We start from the raw sequence: 23,481 nt of genomic DNA on the forward strand, positions 1-23,481 counted from the left end.
GTAAAATTAATAAAACTTTAGTCTGATTTTTTATCCCGAAAAAAGTTTACTTGGAATTCGGCTTAGAATCTTGCCGATTACTTATGAAATATCTCATAGAGTTGTTGATACGCGTGCAAAATTTATTCGAATGTGGAAAATAATGATACTCCACGAAAAGTATTGTCGAGTTTCTGTGAAAATTTTACGAATATTTTACAAAAGATTTTACAATCTATCTGCACAAGAAAAAGATTCAGACCATTTCTCGATGTCTTATGAAAAAAAGAAATAAAACTCGAAGAAACCAAGCCAAGGTCTCGTAGCTTGTTTTCTCCTCGAATTCAGACGCATTAAAAATGCCACGTGTTCGTTTACAATGTTTGTACATTTTTACGCGCACTCGAGCGTCAACAGAATACACAGCTGATAACAAATTTTTATTTCGTTGAAAAAAATATCCCTGTTGAATGTACACGAGAAAACGTAACCAATGATTGAATTTCCAATCATATATAAACTTTCAAAGACGAAAACTTTGTGAGGTATAAAATTTTGAAAAATTTGTATATTTTGCTCGTCCTTATTTTTTTTTAACAAGTCTATCGCGACATCGACTCACAAATCCGCGATCTAGAGCAAAATGATACGGCGGAACTTCTTCTGAGAACCTCTGGCGGCTACTTCGATTCTACTTCGACTTCCTTCGACCCGAATGCAGTGACCCGTGCTAACGATCGCGAATAGCAACGATCGATCTTCGTGATCCGGGGTGCTGTGCAAGCGAAGAAGTCGAAGACCTCTCTCCGTGAAAGTTCTTCAGAGTTTTACCATATCCGAAACGAACAATTTCATTTTGCTTTTTTTTACTTTCAGTTTTTTCCGTCGTTCCGCTCTGACTCGTTTTCTCTGATGCCGATGTCGATGGCTTTGAAAATATTCCCTCCGAAAAGTTCATGAATAATTACGAATAGAAGAAATATACGATTTAAAGATGATCGGCAGTCGGAATTTTTTCAGCAACACCTACGGAACTTTACGAGACGTATCACCTTTTCTATTATTAAAAAAAAACATTGGTGCTATTATTTAAATCTTTAAGAATCTATTGTATGCTTCTATTAATATACAGACAAAGAACGGTTCTGCAAAATATTGTTGAAGCTTATATATAATATTTAATATAATAGTAGTAGAAACACAAAGTCCGGTGTACGTAAATTGGATCTAATCAATTATGCAACGATCGTCGTCTACCTTTTAAAAACTGCATAGACTGACAGTGACATATTAGTATAGGCATTGGTATACGAAGATGAGCGTGTCCCATTATTCATGTAGATTATCGATAAATTATAACACGACGAATCGATAATTGAAGCTCTTCGAATTCTCTGTTGTTCCATTTCCAGGTATTATCCATTTTCTATACGCAAAAATGTTTCCTGGCGATTTATGCTTATAGGGCGATGAAGCAAGCTCATCTAGCGATAAATTGTGCATGTTATTATGCCAGAGTATGAAATGCTTTAACGTCAAACGCTAAAAAACGCGAATAAAATAACTCGCGTATATATTTCTCGCTTTACATTTAATGCAACACGTTTTATTCCATCTTTCAGACCGAATAAATATCAGTCACCTAGGCAATTTACCTAGTTTTATATATATGATCGTCACACTACAATGTCGAAATAAAGCGTCATTTTGTTTTCGCGTTCCACAAACCTCGATTGCAAACGCGTGCTTCCCAAAAATATTCGCAGGTTACATACTTTCGTAAGGTTGTGTAAAATAGATCAAGATTATTATCTACGATAATATATATATATTCACGAGATACAATATACTTGAAAACTGACGAGAACTTGCTTCATACTCAAAACACATAACTAACAGATTGCTATTGCAGCAGCTTCTATTTAAACCGCAATTTTGTATACTTCTCAAGCGTGTAAAATAAAAGTTTCTCGATGCAATTAATATCGAACGGATTATGTCAACGGTGCAAGTTAACAAAGCTGTTTCGCGACACGCATGCATAGGCCTCATGCTTCGGCTATGTGCTTACAAGTGCAATGTACCAAGCGGCATCCGGGGATAATACCAGACGCAACCCGACAGAGACGAGTCCTGCTGGCGGTCGGCATCCTGTTGCAGTTTATCTCGCACGTGCGCGCGCGCGTAATGTCTCGTCCGCGTTGCACTTTCGTTCGAGAAGCGTCAAAGGCATCGTCTACGAGAGCGCGCAATCGCAGTGAAAAATATACATATATACGCTTGCGTATACGCGTCGGAATGCGTTAAACGAGCGAGGATATCTCGTCACGTCCCCTTTATCGGCACAATTATTCGCGCCGCGGCGAGTCCTCGAAAACACATTTTAATACGATTGAAATCGTAAAAGTGCCATCGCGCACTTGGCGTCGACTCTCTTTCTCGCGTCGTGAATACACCTCTCCAAAGGCAAAATTGCCTTAATCCTCTTAACCCTGATGATGTATAGATCGCCGGGATTCCGAGCATTGCTCATGTCCCGCGCGTTCAGCAATTTTATCATTTACAAATTAGATGTATTTGCCATGACTTATAATTAACGAGGAACAAAAACGTTAAATGTGTTTTCGACTTTTACGATGAATTAGTTATAGGTGCACTTTAATGATTTTTTTATTTGAATCAAATACAAATACTTTAGCATAGATACGATTAACGATAAAATAAAATAATTCCTCGTAACAAAAAAATGTTAAAATGAAATCCTGCCGTCTCGTTAAGAATTACGAACGTCTTGAATTTTCGTTCGTTAGTGCCGCGCAATAAAGACGATAGTCATTCTTATCAAATGCATTCCGAGAACGACGTTCAAGAATGTGCAACGCGGCGTCTTCTGATTGTATACACGACTCTTTGAGTGGCGCCGATCACGTCATTCATCATGAAATTACCATACGATTGCCCCTCTCTCTCTCTCTCTCTCTTTCTTTCCCTCCCTCGTAAACGCGCAGGGCGCGTCATTTTTTCTCGGGATTCTTCGCCGTGAACGTGCGGTACATTTAAACATATTCGGGACAAATAAATGGCCGGTTATCAGAGGTGCCTGTGACTGTCCGCGGGCTCGCACGGGCTATAAACTAACGAGCCGCGATGCGAGACGAGCACGCAACGACGCGTTGATGCTAGGTACGGCTCTCGGTTGCCTCTACGTCTCTCTCCTTCGACAGGGCCGCACGTCGACCGCATTCCAGGCCGTGTGTAGCGTGCAAAGCTCAGAATTGCGTGATCGAAATAGAAACAGAAATTCGAAAACTTCGAACTCGAGCGGTTGGTTCGACCCAATTGACGAAATCGTTTGATCGATTCGGAATTTTTCGCGAAAATAACACATTTTTTGCTTCAAATTTATACACGGAGACAATTTTTTCTTAGAATTTACCTGAAATTTTACTCCTACTTTCAACCACTATTTTCTCATATCTACGGATTCTGCGGAGGAATTTGATACACTGAAAAAAATATTTATGTAAAATTACATGATTAAGCTAGGTTTTTTTCCGACCCAGCATAATCATGCAATATTGATACTTACATGGAAGATTACAGATTGTATGTAATTTTATATGAAATATATTCTTAAATATTTTCAAGATTAAAAATATTTCACTGAACATGTAATTACACATAGGAAATGTTAGGAATGTATAAATGCTATAAAATAATGTTATAAATAAAATAGATAAATACTTGTATTTTCACTTTAAAACAAATGGAAAAAAATTACAATGATAAGCAAGTAACTTTTCCAGTTCTGAGCTAGTAATTTCCATGTAAAAGTACATGGATTATTTTCAGTGTAGGTTCTATTTATATAAGAATTTTATTGTACCGAGATCCTACTCTTTCGTTCTACCTTAGAAAAGCAGTAAACGAAAAATTTAAATAAATTGATTGTCTATTAATACTTCATGATCAATATTATACCATGAAAATCATGGTAATCGTGGGACGATATGCTATTGGAAAAATTTTATAAGAATCTCTCTGATTAATATTTACCACGAGAAAAAATAATATGTACATAGTAAGATTAATCGAACATATTTTATATCTTATGATAGATAGATATTACTATTTTTTATTGTGGTAAAAATATTAAACAGAGAAGTTCTTTTAAAATTCTTCCAATACCATATTGTCTACTCGCGATTACCATGATTTTCAGGGTGAATTCTAAGAGAAAATTCTCTCTCTATAAAAGAATGATACAATTGAAATAAAAATGTAATATAAATGGTTCTTAATCGATTGATTGGAAATAGAAACGAAGAGAGCATTCGCAAATAATAACGAGAGACTGCGTGTGCACACATAGTAGTAGCTTAGCGGCAGTAGCAGCAACAGCAGCAGCAGTCGAAAGCAGTAGTAATAGTAGTAGTAGTCCAACAGACGCGCACAGTAATGTAGTAGTAAATGGTGAAACCAGCAGAAAGGTAGAACACGGTGATGATTCGGTAAGCAACATCGTGGTCGGCAGTGGATGCCAAAGAGAGGCATAGAAGAAGAAGTAAGAAGAAGCAGAAGAAAAAGTGGCTGGTGAAGACGGGAAGAAAGAGGAGGGACGGAAGGATGGCTGGTCAGAAGGTAAAGAGGCGGGAGTGAAGCAGAGGACTAGACTCGTACCTGCATTCCATTCCCACTGGTCGTGTAGATCTTTGTATAGGTGGTCGTCCTCCTCCTTCCCCTTCTTCTTCTCCTCCGCTTCTTACTCCTACTCGTTTCTTTCAACGGAGAAAGAGAGAGAAAGGCAGGGAGAGTCCTTCTTGATAGGCTGCCCTTTCGTCTCTGCCCTACTCCTTCTCTCATCGTCATATCACTTTGGCGCCCTGTTCCTCAACCGGATCGGGTGATCCTCGCGATGAAGATATCCCGAGCATAAATTTCGCGAAATTCCCGAAATTCCCGTCTCTCCGCGAATCATTTCCATTTTATCGCGAAATTCGTTCCTGCTGCAGGGAGAGATCCAGGATGCGTTTGTCGTCCCTCTTCACTCGACTTCCTATCGGCTCTTCATCCTCCGATTATCTTCTTGCCCGAGAGCGGCATACTTCACACTTTGCGGAGTGATGGTGTATCGGTCCCCTACGGCTTTCTCCATCTTCTCCCTCTTCCGGGCTCGTTTCATTAGTCGTCTTCTCCGTGGACACCCCGCGGTCGTTCGCACTTTGTCCGCGATTTCGTCTATTTTTCTCCTCGAACTCCCCGTTGATAACCAGATCGCGTAAACGAAGAAAAGAAATCGCGCCGCTCTGATGCGCCGCGATTTCTGCCGAAGTGAGTTCCGAAAGCAAATACAATATTATATGACAACTTTATGTATATTAATTTAAGTTTAATTAATAAAATATATTTAAACAAACTATAGTTGAAGGCTCTTAAAATTTGTACGTGCATAGAACAATCTTGAGAATGAATCTTTGAGAACGAGAAGGTTGAAAATAAAAAGTCATAATATGTTTTGCACTTAAAAGCGTAATGCTTAAAACATCTCGCGTATTAATAACCGCTATCAACACATATCCATCTTTTCCTCTTTACCAGTGACTTTCCATTACAAAGATTAAGCAGGATTCAATGTCGTTCTCGAAATATAATACTGGATCGTGGAAAAATAGCCTCGTGAAGCGACATGGGAACTACGCTCGTCGGTCGTGTCGTCGGACAAATATAAACCGTCGAGTTATTCCGGAGCTGCGATCCTCTTAATTAGAACAATTAACCGCGCCGAGAATAGAAAGATGACGCGTCGCGTCGTGTCGTCTTATGTGTGTTTGTCGGAGCTGCATACGTTCATCGTGACGATATTCGCATAATCAATGAGCAATATTATTGCCTTCCTATCGCGCGTTATTAAACCAGGAAAAACGAGTCGGAGAAGCCATAAAAAATGCGGAAAAGTTGAAGAAATTGTTGAATCAATCCCACACGCGCGTAGATTGTCGGAAAAATACAAGGAAAACTTCTGAAAGCTCTTTCGATTATGAACAGCGATATTTAAATCGCTTAGTATATAGATGCGATGGTCATTAATGTCTTGACATTATTGTCGCTAATTATCGTTAAGAGTTAGAAAAGATACAAGAGGGTGGTTTTTATAGAAAAAAGTTTATACCAGGAGAGAATTTTTCATTAGATTTTACAGCAAAATTAACTACAAATTTTATCACGTTTGGTAATAAATTGAAAATTACCATGCTGTATATTGTAAAATTTGTATAAAATATTTTATGTTTCTTATTTTTTTTGGCATCTATTCTACTTAACACACTTAAAGAATCATCAGTTTTTAACATATTTTAAAATTATTGAAATTTTACTATATATTTTAGTAAAATTAATCAAACGATATTTTATTGTGACAAATATTAATATTTTTTTTATAATGATAAAAATATTAATCAGAGAAGCTCATAAAAACGTAGATATTTGAGAATAGCCAGACAGAATTTAAAAAAGTAAAACTCTTCTCTCGACCGTACTGGCAAATATTATTTATTAAATCACAACGTTTCGACCCTTCTTTGAGTCTTCATCAAGTGATCTAGATATACATAGAGAAGAAATACAGTACAGAGATTAATACAATAAAAAAAAAATTACTTCACTTAACACTAGATTAAATTATGTTAGAAAGATATGTAAAAAAAAAAAACGTTCTCGTACAGTTGTATATGTTTAATTTGTGAATTACGTATACAGGCAATATACGTGCGCCACGTGTCGCTCGAAGTTTAGCAAACTTTTACGAAAGTATAGGTGGTAACCCGGTCGTTGCCGAAACACGTCGACCACGAGGAACGAAAAGTTCAGCAGCCCCTTGCAGAGACCATGTTGTCGCACGTGCTCGATTCTCTTACTGTAGTATATCACGCAAGTATATCCCGAATGATCACGTATATGTCAAACAATTCAATTGCAAGCGTTCTATTTATTTATTTTATGACGAATCGAAATCTCGTAAATTGATGACAAAAAAGTAATATTCCTATTCTAAAAGCTTCTGAAATAAAAAAAAAATAAATAAAAATGTAAGAAATTTATTCGCAAGAGTTTGCCAAAGTTGTAGTTGAAAAGTCAAAGGTTGGTTAAATCAAGAAATAAAATAAAAGATGCAACACATCCAATAATCAATAATTGTCGAAATTGTCGTAAATAGTAAAAGAAAAGTCAGCCTTATTCGAAATAATCGCCGACATAAATTGTATCTCTGTTCGCTCACTCGTTTACACGTTTATAGAAATATTTCGTTTAATTGGAGTAATTTTCTTTTAGCCTATTTCGTATAGCAGATAATTTTAGGGCGAGCAAACATAGTTCGATATCTCGGCCTTCGTGCAACGAAGTTTCTATTGATCGTAAGTTAGTTTAGAGCAAATTACGTCAATCGGGAAGAAGGCTCTTCTCCATGACGTCCCCGCAGGTAGCTATCGACTTGCTTGCAACGATATCGTTTCACAATAATTGAATAAATTATGAAAAAGAGAAGAGGGAGGAGGGAAACAAATACTTGATATCTTATCGATATTTTATCGTTAGGTCTTTCTATTGTTACCATCGGTATTCTATAAGAATATAATAAAAAATAGTTCACCCGCGCGAAATTAAATCTTAATTAGACATGTCTTTCGTCATTATATGACCTTAATATTTGACATAAAATTTTATTATAATTCTCAAACTAAAATTTTGTTAAAATTCAGATTCTCCACTTTTTTGTTAATTCATTATCAATTCTTGCAAGATTTTTGGAAACGGAGACGACGGAGTATTACTTAATATGACAATAAGAATGTCAGACGTGAAATTGAATTATATGAATGTCAATCGTATCAATTTTTTTACTTCATACTACGACAAGGATAAATCTTTCATTGTATATACCTCTCAAAAGAAATCCGGTCTGCAAAAGTAAGAAAAACTCAATTTCAAGTTGAATTGAGAAAGTAAATACGAAGGGAACTACTTAAATAAATATTGCTTCTTGTTCACCCACTTATTTTCAACTCCCCACGTGAGAAATAAATTCAAGAATAACGGCAGCCTTGTCAAGGTGCTCCGCTCCGCACGATAGGATTTGCATGAAAAACATCTGCCTCGTGGTACACGTACACCAACCCCAGGTCGTCCATCCCTCCGATCTCATGATCGCATGCCCTACGCACACGGCATTCGTTTAATCGGCATTCACGATTGCGACTCGGCGATGACATCAACGCGCCGCCTTTTTTTTCAATGCGGTTTTGTAACGCGTTAATGTTTCTTTAATCGCTCGTTACCCGCGCATGCTTGCCGCGCGAGATGTTCTCCGAACCATATTGAATGCCCAGCGCCTCCATTGTATGCAAATCGATCTCGGGACGTGTCACATTTGCGAGACTGTAACGCTCAAATATCGACCTTTGCTTCGCCTTGTGTGTGTCCGGTCTCGCTGGAAAAATTAAGGAGTATCCACACGTTATACGCATTATATCTCGAGTACCGATACTCACCTATCTTATAATCTGTCTATGAAGAAAAATTATTAAGTGTCGAATAATTTGTATTATTTGAGGACAAAAAATTTACTCTTCCTTTTACGATTAAATCTTCCATCTTTTGCATGTTATTATGTTTTTTTCGCAAATAACGTATATTTTATGATATCGATAAAGTATAATGGATAGTATAAAATTTCCATTCTTTTAAAACTTTATATACTTTTTATCGTATATTTAAAATTTAAATACAAGTGGTGTAACAGCTTTCTTGTATAAGGTTAATTTTCTCGGATTAAAAATATACCTATTAATAGTAAACTTCGAATTTTACACAAAATTAAATAAAAATAATTAACGAAAAGTGACATGACTTGCAAATGATGTTAATCTCCTAAATGACGTAAAAGTCCAAGAGAGATATTTAAAAGACGTATTTAAAAAATTAAAATCTTTTTTTAATCAAACGTTTAACGTTACGTCTCTACATATATAATAAGCAGAATAGTCATAATCGCAAATAAACGAAGTTACATACAAAAAAATGAAAGACAGCAGAAAATCCTCTATCTTCCAGATATCAATACGATTCGACAGCTGTGTAAACGTTCGTGTAAGGCGATCTATCGTGAAGAGAAGACGCGTGATGTATCAAGAGTGAATAACGATCGCGGTCTCTAACGAGACTCGGATAATCTCCCAATATCTTTTTTTGTCGGATTTTTTTTCGACCACTGTATCGAGCTCCGGAATCGATTCGCGCCACGCAACGCGACGCGGATGTGTCACGCACGTATACACCCGACCCGACCCAAGTGCGTGCGTGCGTGCGTGCGAGATTCTCCGGAGGGGTCTGTCACGCGTACAAATAGCTGACCTCGCTTCGTCGCCTCTATCAATGGCTTGCCGCTGGACTGAATGACTTTTACGCCTCTTCCGCTTACTACGCCCTTTCGCACGAGGCTGTTCGCGCGAGATTAAAAACCGGTATAAATTTCGATGAGCTCAGCTCTCTTGATGACGCGAACGCAAAAAATTAGAATCTTGCACAGAGAACATTTTTTTCCTTAGAATTTATCTTGAAAATCGTGATAATCGTGAGACAATATATGCGTATTGGAAGAATTTTATAAGAGTTTCTCTGATTAATATTTACCACAATAAAAATATTCATATCTACCACAATAAGATATAAAATAGGTTCGATTAATTTTATTATGTACATATTAATATTTCTTATTGTGGTAAATATTAATTAGAGAAAAGAGAAACTCTTATAAAATTTTTCCAATACCATAGTGTCCTACGATTTCCATGATTTTCAGGGTAAATTCTAAGAGAAAATTCTCTCCATGTGTATTATTGTATCATGAATAAATATAAGAATTATTTTTTTATTATATATGCGCATGCAAACCAAAATGTCAAGATTTTATAACTCGAGAGTCTATCGGTTTCAAACTTTTACAAAGGCAATAAAGAATAGACTATTTCTAAAGGAAAAATATTTTAAATGTATAAATACTTATATATTTATACATTTTTGTGATAAAAAATATTTATCTACGTTTATATAAATTGTTCATATAAATTTGATGCTGTCTTCAATTTTTTTTTTTTCAAATGTGCGAAACATGACTCGTTGCATCATAAAGTTTATGTTAGGAATTTAATTAGCTTGGTAAACTTTTGTATAATAATTTTTTCTTTGCTTTGCACTGACAATGAGTTACAACATATTCTGCATATTCAAGCATGGACTGGATTATGCAAAATATGTAGTCGGTAACACAGAGAACTTGCATGAAGAATATGGATGACCATGTAGAGATCACACTACTTACAATCGGTATAACTTGAGTTCTGCTGTCGGTATAAGGTATCCTTAGATAAGTATACCGGCTGTTTCCCCTGAGATCACTTGTCGATCAATGGTAGTCATTATTATTTTCTTTAAAGAGCCGCGCCGTTCCTTTTTTTAAAGAGCCGCGACGTTCCTTTTTTTAAAGAACCGCGTAAGTTCTTGAATGAGAATTGATATTTTATAATTATTGGAAATAAATATAATTTTTTTAAATTTCTCTTCCATTGATAAAAAATAAATGTATTGTTATTTAAACAATAACATGATTAATAACATTATATATGAATTTCCCGCGTTTATTACATATATAAGTAATTAACTATCAAATATATATACCTTTTTCTTCTCTGTTTTATTATTTATTTCGTATTTCTTATATTATTATCTGTTTATCACAATATAAAATATCTATTCAACTCTTACATTTTTTTTCATTATATGCATTAATTATTATGCAATGCCATTACATGTATTCAATTTTATTTCTACAAATGAAAATTGTAACAATTATTCTTAGCAGAAGAGCAGCAAAAGTTTGAACCCACGGAAGTGGATTTATCCATCCGAATAATTTAATTTGCATATATACATATTGGCTCGAAATACGTTTAAGAATTATTCCAATAATCGTTCTGCGATGCAATCCTTTCGGTTATTCGTACAGACGATTATATCAAGCAACGTTTCGCAACGAGATAACACGCAATCTCGATAACAGCCGGGCAACTTCTCGCACGTACATTACGATCTTCGCTCGTTAAGTTTTACGATCGCTCAGGACCGTCTTGGCCGATCTGACCGCGTTAATTAGATAAAAGCGGCGGTTGGATTCTCGGAAGGATTCAGTAATCAGCGAGCGAACCGGTCGGCGGTGCCCGCTATTACGAGATATCGATACGTCGTATTTCCCTCTTTTATAACGTGCCTCCTCCGCTATTCCAGAAATATACAGAATGGAAAACAGTGAACACCGTTCAAGAAACTATATCAGATGACAGCTCGACGTTTCGTTTACAGTCTCGTAAACGTCCTGGTCCCCAAAAAGTCTGTCCAGTCGTAGATTATTCGGTAAGAAATTCGAAATTAACTTTTTTTCATTCCTCGAAAAACATTTTCGCGGACAAAGAAAAAGAAAGAGAGAGGTCATTGACTGTCTTGACGATCATTGAATTTTACATAAAATTTATCTGTTAAGATAACATCCAAATTAAAACCGATTGTAAAACAGAAGATTCGTCAATGTTGCATAATCACTAATGATTATCGAGAATGCAATGATCACGATTCTCAATCGTCATTAATTAAGGACAGCTTCTGATACGTCTCTTTAAAAGATCAAATCCTCGTGTGCTCGTTGCTCCTCTTTTCGCCGACGTTCTCTTCCATGGAATATATATGACCATCGGGTCGCGAGGTCGCGTCGTATCTTTATCAGGACTCCGTGTAACTGCCGCCGTGCCGTTATCGGCAGACCGATAAAGCACGTATAAAATAATATATATATACCGCGATGGACCCTTACGAACGTTTACTGTCCAATAGCAAAACCATGAAGAATCGTAAAATCGCGTTTCTTTATCCGCCTTCACTTTGTATCCGTTCATATGCGAGAAAGAATTAAGTCCTTAAAATAGACTAATTTTTTTTAATGGATTAAAGCCTGGCAAATTGACTAATCAACTTAATTCGCACAAATAGTCTGTATTCTATAGCATTTATACACAGAGAATTTTCTCTTAGAATTTACCCTGAAAATCATGGCAATCGTGGAATATAATACGGTATTATATAATATTATATAATTATCTACCAATAAAGTATAAAATATGTTTGATTAATTTTATTATGTACAAATTAATATTTTTATGTAGTTAAATATCAATCAGAGAAACTCTTATAAAATTCTTCCAATATTGTCTCGTCACGGTTACCATGATTTTTAGAGTAAATTTCTAAGAGAAAATTCTCTCCGTGTAAAAAAAAGATATTCTATCCCCCTCTTTTCAAGGAAGATTACAATTAAATTATTATTAATATAATTGATTTTTTACGATAGAGCCAATCAAATGAAAATTACGGTTACGAAATAATTATTATAATTAAATTGAGAAATAGCAAAAGAGTAACCTTCGTGTTAAAGAATGCGCAGGTGCCGCATTGCTGCGAACATTTAAGGAATTAACAGACACGCGATAATACGCGTTTATGTAAGAAACGTTTATTCCTCTGCGCGCGTGGATATTAAACAGCGATTTTTAAATCGCCTTATAACATTCCCCGCTGGTACGATGAAAACCTCCCAAGTAGATCTGTCGATTAAGGACCGATGGAGAGTTTAAATATCACTGATCATCGTTCCCCGCATTCCTCGAGGTCATCGTGTTCGGTCCGTGTGATGTTTGACCTGTCCAGCGACACCGCTTTCCGTGATGCGTCTCACACTCCAAGAACGTCAATTTATTCTCAAATATTACCATAATTTCATTAAAGATGTCAAAATGTCTCGGTAACAACTCGGTAATACAAAAATTTGCTATAGATAAATAATAAGTATACGGATTTTCAAGTTCCATCTTTACGTCGACGCATTTTTAATTGTTCTATTTTTCATTATTGCTACGAAAATTAATTTTAATTAATTTTCTTTTGATTTCTTTACATTTTATAATTTTTTTTATTTTTGCTTTATATATTATGTTGCGGAATTAACATTTGTTTCGTCAGACTCTTCAGAGGCGAACATTACCGTTAGCCCAATCTATCGACACATTTTCTAATGATCTCTTAAAGATATACTGACGGCGGACAAGTACTCAGTTCCTTCTCGTTCAAATCTCAGAAAGACGACAGTTTATAGAATCAAATGTTTTCGCACAGTAATCCACTTGAATCTAATTTCTGCGATTCCTCTCTTAGAAAACCTTAGCTGACTCATTATCGGAATCAATACAGTTCGATGTAACACGTGACACGCACGAGGCTGAGGAATTTATTATTTAGGAAACATTTCGTAACAAATGCATCGTTTGCCATTCTCCTTTCTCTCCTCAAAAGGTAGCTTAAGACACAAACAGACAAACGAAATAGGGTGGCGGTCACGAAGGGTGACCGATTCTCGAAATTACGATTTTCGGCAACGTCTGGCACACGTCTGCCTGTTATTTTAGGACGTTCACAGAAATTTGAGGCCCGGTAAGAACGTCTCTTTTTCCCGAGGGCATCGGCCATCCGTCGCGCCCCACTTTAAAAATCCGCAGAAGTGAAAGCTGTGAACGGCGCAAAGAAAGAAGCCCCCTTTCTGCTTTTCTTTTATTCTCTTCTCTCTCCTCTCTTATTCTTTTCTAGTTTGTCGCAACTGATGATTTTTTCTCTTTTCAGGACCGTGCGCGGGAAATGGAGCAACACGAAGAACACCTAGCACTTGCGGAAAATCTTAATTGTAGAAAATCTTCCTGTAGAAAAAAAAATCTTTTATGTAATTCCAGATTATTAAGCTTAACGTATCATTCCTAATTAATAAATCTTGGACCATATCGTCTTACGGATTGGACGATGCTATCGAGCTACGATGAAATTGGAGTCATCGCCGGGGCAATTAAGACAAAACTGGTTTTCACAATGAACTGACAGATAGATATGATTCTGAGATCATTGTGAAAGCTGATTTTGTTCAAGTATCAACGGGACCTTGATCGCGTTAAGCTCGAAGAAGAAAAATGGAAGCAACACAAATAGTAAGTTTTTTAGAAAATTAAAATACATAATAGTATATATTATATATGATTAATATTAGCTTATTATACATAAAATCTATATAAAAGAACTTATTGAAATAAAAGTATGTATGGATTTATTTTTAATTAGGACAATGTAAATAAATATATATGCAGCTAACTTATATATAAGAAAATATATAGAATGATTAATAATCTTACCAAAAATGTCGTTTTCTGCTAGAAAAAAATAAAGTTTTACCGAGATTGCATTATTGGTTTCGATACGAAATTATGAGATAATAAAAACGCCTTATAAAATGATAAATATACATAAACGCGCGTGGGATAAGATATATATATTTTCCCATTTTTATTTAAGATATTTTAAGATATACCCTTATACTAATAAATATATAAATAAAAATTACAAAGGATTCCACGCAGGATAAAACGTAAGTATAAATAAGACTATATGATATCAGCTGTGAAAGCAATGTTTTCCCTCAAGAGGAAAAGAACATTCTAACGAATACTCACCAATTAAACATTTAGAGCGCAAAGGAAGGAGAGAGATAGAGAGCAATGTACATTTTTTTTGTCGGAATTTCCGGTAGTGATTTATCAAACGGGAAAGATCATATCTGACGGACGCGGACGGCGGCAAGAAACGACTCCTCGAAGTCACGAGAAGAAGAAAAAGAGGAGAGAGAAGAAGGAGGAGAATGCTTCGTGATGCCTCCTCGTATCCCTTATATCCATATACCCTCGTGCACGCACCACGTGTCCATGTCTGCCTACGTCATCCCATGTATTATGTCTCTATATATACGTATAGAGATATTGCGCGCATATAGATATTCTAATACAGGCCTTAATAGGCCCGCCTGGCGCTATCAAGTGTCAAACGGACCGAACGTAAGAAAAAGTCCGAAAGACGCGTATCGCGGGCTTCTCTTTTTGACGAAAAGCAGCCGGACGCGGCAGGAAACTTCATACAGTGTCCATATAATAACACCGGCATCTCGCGACTCTTTCGAACCCGTACGGGGATACACTATCGGGCACTTTGGAAACCCTTGCCTCGCGTCAGGCGCATGACAGCTCGAAGGAACGACGGAGTGTCCTCGAGCCTGAAGAACCCGCCCGTCTTTCTCGGTTCCTTACGCGCTAAAAGATCCTCGAGCCGGACAAATTCGGCTTCTCCGAACGTTGGGCGCATCCTTCGCATTCCTCGAGCACGCTCTCCTCTTCTGCGGATCTCTCTTACAATAGTGGGTAACTTTTCAGTCGATCCGTTATGATGAACGCATATTGGAGATAATGCAAGCATTAAACTTTCTCTCTTTCTTTTTCACCGCTAAAGGACAAGATAATATGCTGTAATTCAATATTTTTATCTTCCATGTGTTTTATTATATATATATATATTATTTTTTAAATACACGAAATATATATATATATGAAAATTGGAATCATCGGCGATATAGATTCGTCACGTTTTCCCGGTAAAAGCTGCGTGCGGCGGCGGCTCGTAAAAATCACCTGGCAAATTGGAGAGGCCGAGGTGATATACGATGTGCCGCTCGTGTTTCGCCGTCGGTGACGGTGAACTTAGCTGGTACCGGTCTCGGAGAAGCAACGCTATTGCGGGGGTCGTTGGTGGCCGCGAAATGTCGGTCGCGCGTTAATAACCCGCTCCGGTTCGGGTGGACCGGATGAAATTTATGGTCCCACCAACGTTTTGACAAGCGCGCGAGGAAATTTATCGGCGTGTAGCGAGGAAGGAGGAAGGAAAGAGGAGGACGTGGTGCAAGGTGGTGGCACTTTTTCGTTGGCCAACCCCGGGCGACCATGTTTTCAGCTATTAGACGAAACAAGGCCTCGCTGTTTTACGATCGCTCGCGACCCGGAGCGTGCCACCGTCGTAAACGTGAAAGCTCGGGGAACGTTCTCTGATCTGACGCAATCGAGAAACCTTAGATTTTGTGGTCCGGAGAAAGAAAGAACGATCGAAATGCGTAAAAACGCTCCAATACTCCAATTTAGAGGTATTGTTATTTTTAATTTATAGCGAGAGGAAGTCCTAAAATAATAAAACGAGCAATGAAAAATGTGCAACAAAAGATGATCAAACTCTATTATTTAAATATTACCCCTTTCTCCATTATCACTAAAGAATTTTATCACAATAATATATCGCCACAGTAAAATTACTCGAACCTATTTTATATCTTATTGTAGTAGATCTCAATTTTTATTGTGATAAATATTAATCAGAGAAACTCATAAAAATTCTTCCAATACCATATTGTCTCATGATTACCATGATTTTTCGGGTAAATTTTAAGAATAAATTCTCTCTGTGTATCTATGATTGCTAATTGATTATTATTATTCAAATTACGGTCGAAACGAATGAGCTTTTTCGGAAAGGGTATTAAAAAGGACATTAAAATGCTGATACAGTAAAATTGAATAATTAGCTGGCGCCGGGGTCACTTTCCCAAAAAACCGCGCTCGAATTTCCGTCTTATCGGTCCAGAATTATATCATCGTGGCAAAAGCGAGACGACTTTTACGAGCCGTCGTCGTTGTCGTCGTTGACGACGTCATCGTCGTTGCGAAGAGAGTTTTAAATGGCATCGTAAAAATGTTCTGGCAAGATTTTCTCGAAAACTCGTAAATTCTTGTTTCGTGCGAGAGCAACCACTTGTGCGCCTTGCTCGCTCGCGTGATTATCGCGGCCGAGAAATGTCACTTTGACAACCCGAACACGCGCATACAAGTGCAAAGGAATGCTAAAAAAAATGGTGCTTTTCCCACACCAATCGGATGGCCTCTTCTTTCCTTTTTCGTCTCGTGGGAAAAAAATCGATACATCTTGTATCGATAAAAATAAAATTAATTAAAACATATGCGATTGCAGAAACATTTGATCTCGCTATTTTCTCGTAAATCACTCGACGCGGAGGAGGACCGCGAAAGGAGGAGTTAATGAATCGCATCGCGTTCTCCGTCGCGCGTAATCGATAACCGCGCTCATTCTCACACTGGAAGCTGCAGGAGAGAGAGGCGCTTTTTGCTGGTCGCGGCTGCAAGTCCGCCATCGCTGACCAGCGATGCACGTGCATAATTTACCACGGCACACGCACGCGTACGCGCGTCTGTCTTCTCTTCTCCTTCTCCGTCCGAGCTCGCGGATGTGCGCACCATCGCACATGCGATTCGCTCAAGTTGGCGGACAGCAGCGAGGTCCAGCCGACTCTCTCTCTCTCATCCTCTCTCCTTCTGCCTATCTTTCTTTCCCGGCCGTCATCATCTCGGGGATCCGAGCTTTTATCGGTTCCGAATCGCCGCTAGCCGCTCGGCCACATGTGTGCCGAGCAAAAAGTCCCGCCTTGAGGCTACGCTCTCGCCTTCGTCCTCCCTTATGCGTGCGTGCCCTCCGGAGCTTTGAGGATCGCGACCGAGGCGGGTGGCCGAGGCGGGTAATAAATTTATGACGGCTCGCGCTCGGCGGAATTTGCGAACGAACGCGGAAGCTTCGTTTTCCGACGTGGCTGCGGATTTTATTTGAAACCCATAAATGTACATGAGGGGATGTTAATAAACTTGATGAGAAAATATTGATTTTATAATCATAGAACATTTCACGCAATAAGATTGTAAGCTTTAGAGATTGTGATTTTAAGACTCGATTATTTCAAAAAGATTACTTAGGTTTATCGCAAAATAGGCACCGTGTAAATATTTAAATAAATAAATGGATCTGGGCTTGTGTATCCAGCTGTGTCGTGTCCGGCAACGTTGCGTCTTGGCATCGTGCTCTTGCAACTTGACCCCGAAAGACCTCTCTATCAAGCTCACAGACAATACACGATGATGATAATTTCCCTTTTTTCCGCCAAGAGAGAGAAAGAGTGAAAAAACAGGAAAACTCGCGCATAGGACAACGATATTTTTATCGTTTGCCTTTGATGAGGCCGCGCATTTAACGACTCGATATATCGATTCTTATCCGTATCTCGTCTCTGACTCTTTAACCAATTATGTCTCGATTGCGTAATTGTGCTGATTCGTCACGATTAGATCCCAAAAAGCACTCTTAGAATGCATATAAATTTTTTCCACTCCAATTCTTATCAAATCGGTCCTCCTATCGCAGTGGAATAACGTGCGAGGCCCACAAAGAGGTCAATCACCGGCGATTCGTCATTAATACTGCATTTATTTTGCTCATTATAGTTTGCATTGGCATTTTAATTACGAACGTTATTTGTTTAATATGAAGGTCGTAAGATAAAATTGGATCTGGATGGGCGAATCTTTTTAGTTTACTTTGTAGCAACAATCGCAATCTTTTGACAACAATAAAATATATATTTAACGCGTTTAAATGTTTACGTAAAAGTACAGTGAAAACTGAATGAAAAGTGCAGCATCTTTCAAAAAATTCAATGCAGAAAATATTTTATATCTTATTCATATTTTCTTATATATTGATTAATTCTTTCTATCTCGTTTCGATTTTTGAAAATAAAAATTGATGATTATGGTCACTCACAATCAGTAAGATACTATATCTGCAATTCATTGTAAAATTCGATTTAGAATCGTTTTGATCGACTCCTGTAAACCACAACACAGGATTCAACTCTTTATGATCTACCTTAAAAGTCAACTGAAAAATCATGCTAACAATTTTTCCATTAATTGAGTTCTTACCTCCGAAAGTAATGGGTCCTTTTTGCCGTCCTATAAAAATACAAAATTTAGATGGCATAAAACCGAACAGGTTTCGTTCGTTGGCTTTGACGATGGAAAGGCATGCGCGCGTCACATCGCCGATAACGTGATCGCGCAACAACAATACTGAGTTATAAATTATAATAATAGCCGAGGACATTGTAATCGGAGCCGCAATTAGTCTCAGTCGCCACTGGGTGACCTGAGTGGGGAGGGAGTTTATTGTGTTCGACCATTATCGCGACAATTTTTCATCGCGACTTCCGATAGGAAATCTTTCCTCTCGCCCGATCGTTTGTGTCCATTTGGAGGAATGTCTGCGTTTATCTATGTATAGTTTTGGAAAAAAAATTTACAAATTTCTTTATCTATTTATTAATGACTTGTAGAACACCGAACGTTAAATCGTGGAAAGAGAATAATTATTTATGATACTGTTATCCCATCTTGCTTTAATACTAAAAAAAAATTCACCGATTGAAGAAGTCTGTTTCTTTCTTCTCTTGAATTATAAAAAGAATCATTTAACTTATTTTATATTTCAGACATGAATAATTAATTTTTAGAAGCTATATTTAAACATGTTTACAGATTCTATGTTGAGAGCTTGTATAAACAAATATTAATTAATATTCATCACAAATATTAATTAATATTATGAATAAATGCTGATATGCTAGTTATAATTTTCCCTATGTACTATGATATAAAAATGTTATAAAAAATTCTCTATAATGAAAGGATTCATATTTTAATAATAAAAAAATAATCGCGTTACTAATAAAGACGGATTTAATTGTTATAATAATTTTAGCTATTAAAATTGTCAATATGTCAAAATAAAGTCGTAAAATTGTTCTTTTTTTTAAACATATGTTTATTATATTGGTAAATTTTAAACCCTACTATTGACAAACTAACGGATCGACATATTTCGTAGTTCTCGATTACAAGGACTCGTATACGAGACGAATCAGTAGGTCACGTGTCGGTGTCGCCTCTCGAATTTCAAAAGCTTCTTAAAAGCGGGTTCGAGAAGTGAGACGTACCTGCTACGTGTCATGATTATACGGTGCGTCAAAGTCGCTCGTTAAGAGAGTCGAAAAAGGAGGGTAAAATTCTCCGTATAAATGTTGGCCACTATTATGACGTTTTTACCCTTTTGTATCTGAAAACAGGAAGGGATGACGATACAGATTACAAATTGATAGCGTGAATTCCCTTTTAGCTATGTCATTTGTATTATTGACTGTCAATCAACTCTGTACCAAATAATCTTACAATCTCTTTCCCTCTATAAAAATTAATTGTTAAATAATTAAAAAAATAACACGTATAATGGTAAAGTATCTCTTGCATATATAATTGCATTTGTAATTTTTTACGGTTTTTGTTTTATCAAAATTTCAATTTGCACGATGTCATTCAGCTGAATGTATCGATTCCTCTTTCCTGTCGGAATGTTAAAAGCTACAACGATAATGCGAATATTCGTACAGCGTGATTTCGCTAAGCCTGATAATATTCACGGGTACACTTGTACACATGGTGCTTCTAGTACCTCGATACTGGTGGATACTCTCGCTCTTTGTCAGCCATACCAGTCGAGAGTCACTCACGAGGAGAGTGCTTGAGACAGTGCAGAAGGCCTCGACTCTCCTCTCACTTTTTCCTCTTATATCCTCCACCTTAGGTGACGTCGCGGCATTTATAGTTTTTTCTACTCGTTGCGAATAACTTTCGGATCAGAAGCAACGGAATCTTTTTTTCATTCGGGAATCCTGACCTTCGAAAAGATTTAGACGTAATAACGAGTTGTGACTCTTCTCTCGTGTGAATGGAAGAATCAGAAAAAAGATCAGAAAATATTGAGAGAACATTAAAGATTGCAAAGAAACGAAGGCGTTGGAAAGCGTGTGATGTAATGAGAGACTCATGTGTGAAGATCTAATTCTTGTATACACATACGATACTTGCATATGATACTTTTACAGATTTACATATTGAAATATGCAAGCCAGATAGATGAATAGAAATTTTTTATTACTATGAAGTAGAAAATATAAGTGTGAATGTCTCAAATATTTTGCTGACGATGAATTATGTTTATGAAACAAGCATATCGCAATGTTTATACATAATAGAATTATTTTGAATAACAAATAAATCGTTACATTTCTCATAAATTAAAATACGTAATTAAAATAGCAAACGAAATAGCAAACAATTGCACGAATTTCAAATAAATTTCAAACGTTCTTACGCTTGATTATTAAATAGCGCCAGTTATTGAGGCAAAGGCTTGCAAATCGCAATATGCTTATACATAATAGAATTATTTTGAATAATAAATAAATTGTTACATTGCTCATAAATTAAAATACGTAATTCAAACGAAATAGCAAAAATAATGGCAAGAATTTCAAATAAATTTCAAACGTTCCCACACTTGATTATTAAACAGTGTTGGTTCTTGAGGCAAATTAAGGCTCTCGAATTTTTCGTCAAAAGAAAGACAGGCTTTTGGCAGATTCGTCGTTCACTGTCTTATCTCGCATGCGGAACGCAATTACGTTAATGCATCATCGACGTCAGTAAGTGCTGCGGAGAAAACCGTCCGCGCAGAAAAATGGAGAAAAAAAATTGGAGCAGAGAGAGAAGAGATCTGGGGAGGAAAGGGCTGGATGGGTCCTCTCCCGTCTTTCAGACGGCGTCTTCCCGTATCTAACATCGGCATTGGACGAAGAAAACGACGAGGCTGCGGTCGGCGACGCCTGCGGTAAATTCAAGACCTATAAAACGTACAAAACGGACAAACTTCTTTCCGAGAAGAAGCTACCGCGTCATGCCGCCATCCTCGAGCGTATCGCGGATCACTCGCTGCCAAATGTCAATTATCTTTTACTCGCCGCTGGCAATTAAGACGTGCCGCGCTCGTGAAACGACCGGAACCGAAGGGAGCATATTTCGATACACAGAGAGAAATTTTTCCTCAAATTTACCCTGAAAATCATGGCAATCCAAGGACAATATGACATTGGAAAAATTAAAATAGGTTCGATTTATTTTACTATGTATATACATATTAATATTTTTTATTGTGATAAATATTAATCAGAGAAACTCTTATAAAATTCTTTCAATACCATTGTCCCACGAGTATCATGATTTTCAGGGTAAATTCTAAGAGAAAATTCTCTCCATGTACACATGTTTCAATGTCGTCGAAACGGGAGCGTGAGCTCGTGAAATGTCAATGAGATGCTACTTCATATAAATTGCAGATTATATGCTTATTATAATTATTATTTTTGTATACAAAAAATATCTCGACACATCCCGTGAGACGGGGTGCACGATTTATCATAAGTATGTGTCGAAAAGAGAAAGATTAAAATTCCTGGACGCGAACCCCCTTTGGTTCTTACTGATAAACTTGTAATCGCTACTGCTATGTACCTAGGTGCGCGGTTTATCGATATCTATCTTGTAATTACCATGGTAACGCGACGATAAAACGCTACTCGTATTTGACTTGCTATTGACCATCACGGTAAAATCCTTCTCTTTCTATGGGTATGCCGTCCCGTCTAGTTTCACACGTGGTGAGTCTGCTTTCAGTCTGTGTACCGAAAGAGAGCGATCGATTAGATTGCTTTGGCGCGATCCTGGCTTCACCTTTCCCCTCGTGGAAGAACAACGAGAGCGAAGAGATGTCTCTCTTTGGTGACCGGAAAATGACGCGTCGCGCTCGACTTTCTCAGCAAATTTAATTGATAATCTCGGCGCGCGCGAGTAAATAGACGAAACTTTTATCGCCGCAGAGGCTATTTAGAGCGATTCTTAAAACGGCCTAATTGCCGCGCTAATTAGAGTTATCGGTCGATAAGCTCATCTTTGATCCTTCATATATCTGTCATGCACATGTGTATATACTGAGTGATCGAAACAAAAACTTCGCGAAGTTCGTGCAAATCTTTCCTCTAAAATGTATATTTTCAATTAAAATTATGAAATGCAAAACAATGTCATTTCATTAAGTAAAATTTTGAAATAATTATACATTGTCAAAAATTATATTTTTATATTATGTTTTGTATCTTATATAATATGATTTTACAACAAATTATTTTCGTTGAAAATATCAATGAAATTGCCGATACTAAGTTTTTCAATATCACAATGGCCTACGCGTGCCACAAGGCGAGATTTCGATGAATGGATAGATAGTAGGAAGGATAAATGTATAACCAGCCGATAACGCACCGCAATCTGAACAGCTGTAAGGGGTTTACAACTCTTTATTCTGCAGGACGCTGAATGCCCGAACTGTCGAAAATTTTATCGATACTATCAGTATTCAGCACTCAAATATTTAGTCATCGTACGAAATGTCAACGCACTCGCGATCGGCGCTATTCTCGCAGGAGGGGAATGTCCTTTATTCGAATAAAAAGATAGAATATTCGGATTCAAGCGAAGACGCAAATATATATAATGCTCGATTAGCATGTTTTTAAACAAATACTTAAATTCGTTGACGTTCGATGTATAGTTAAAAATATTCATATCTGAATTGTATATTTATATTGATAATCACGTTTAAACGTCCATATCATGTTTAACAAATAAAAGTTACACACTT

The 23,481-nt window shown here is 37.1% G+C and overlaps 1 long non-coding RNA gene across 1 annotated transcript in view; it reads left to right on the plus strand.

Moving 5' to 3' along the window:
* The window catches only part of LOC114939960 (uncharacterized), a 43,878-nt gene extending 29,733 nt beyond the window's left edge, over positions 1-14,145 (plus strand). The window contains exon 4 of the long non-coding RNA XR_003821367.2: positions 13,753-14,145. This is a non-coding gene — a long non-coding RNA (uncharacterized LOC114939960). The remainder of the gene's footprint in view (positions 1-13,752) is intronic.
* The last annotated feature ends 9,336 nt before the right edge of the window (positions 14,146-23,481 follow it).

Source organism: Nylanderia fulva, unplaced genomic scaffold (assembly GCF_048542155.1).
Source record: "Nylanderia fulva isolate GAGA-0341 unplaced genomic scaffold, ASM4854215v1 Scaffold1, whole genome shotgun sequence".
NCBI classification, from domain to species: domain Eukaryota; kingdom Metazoa; phylum Arthropoda; class Insecta; order Hymenoptera; family Formicidae; genus Nylanderia; species Nylanderia fulva.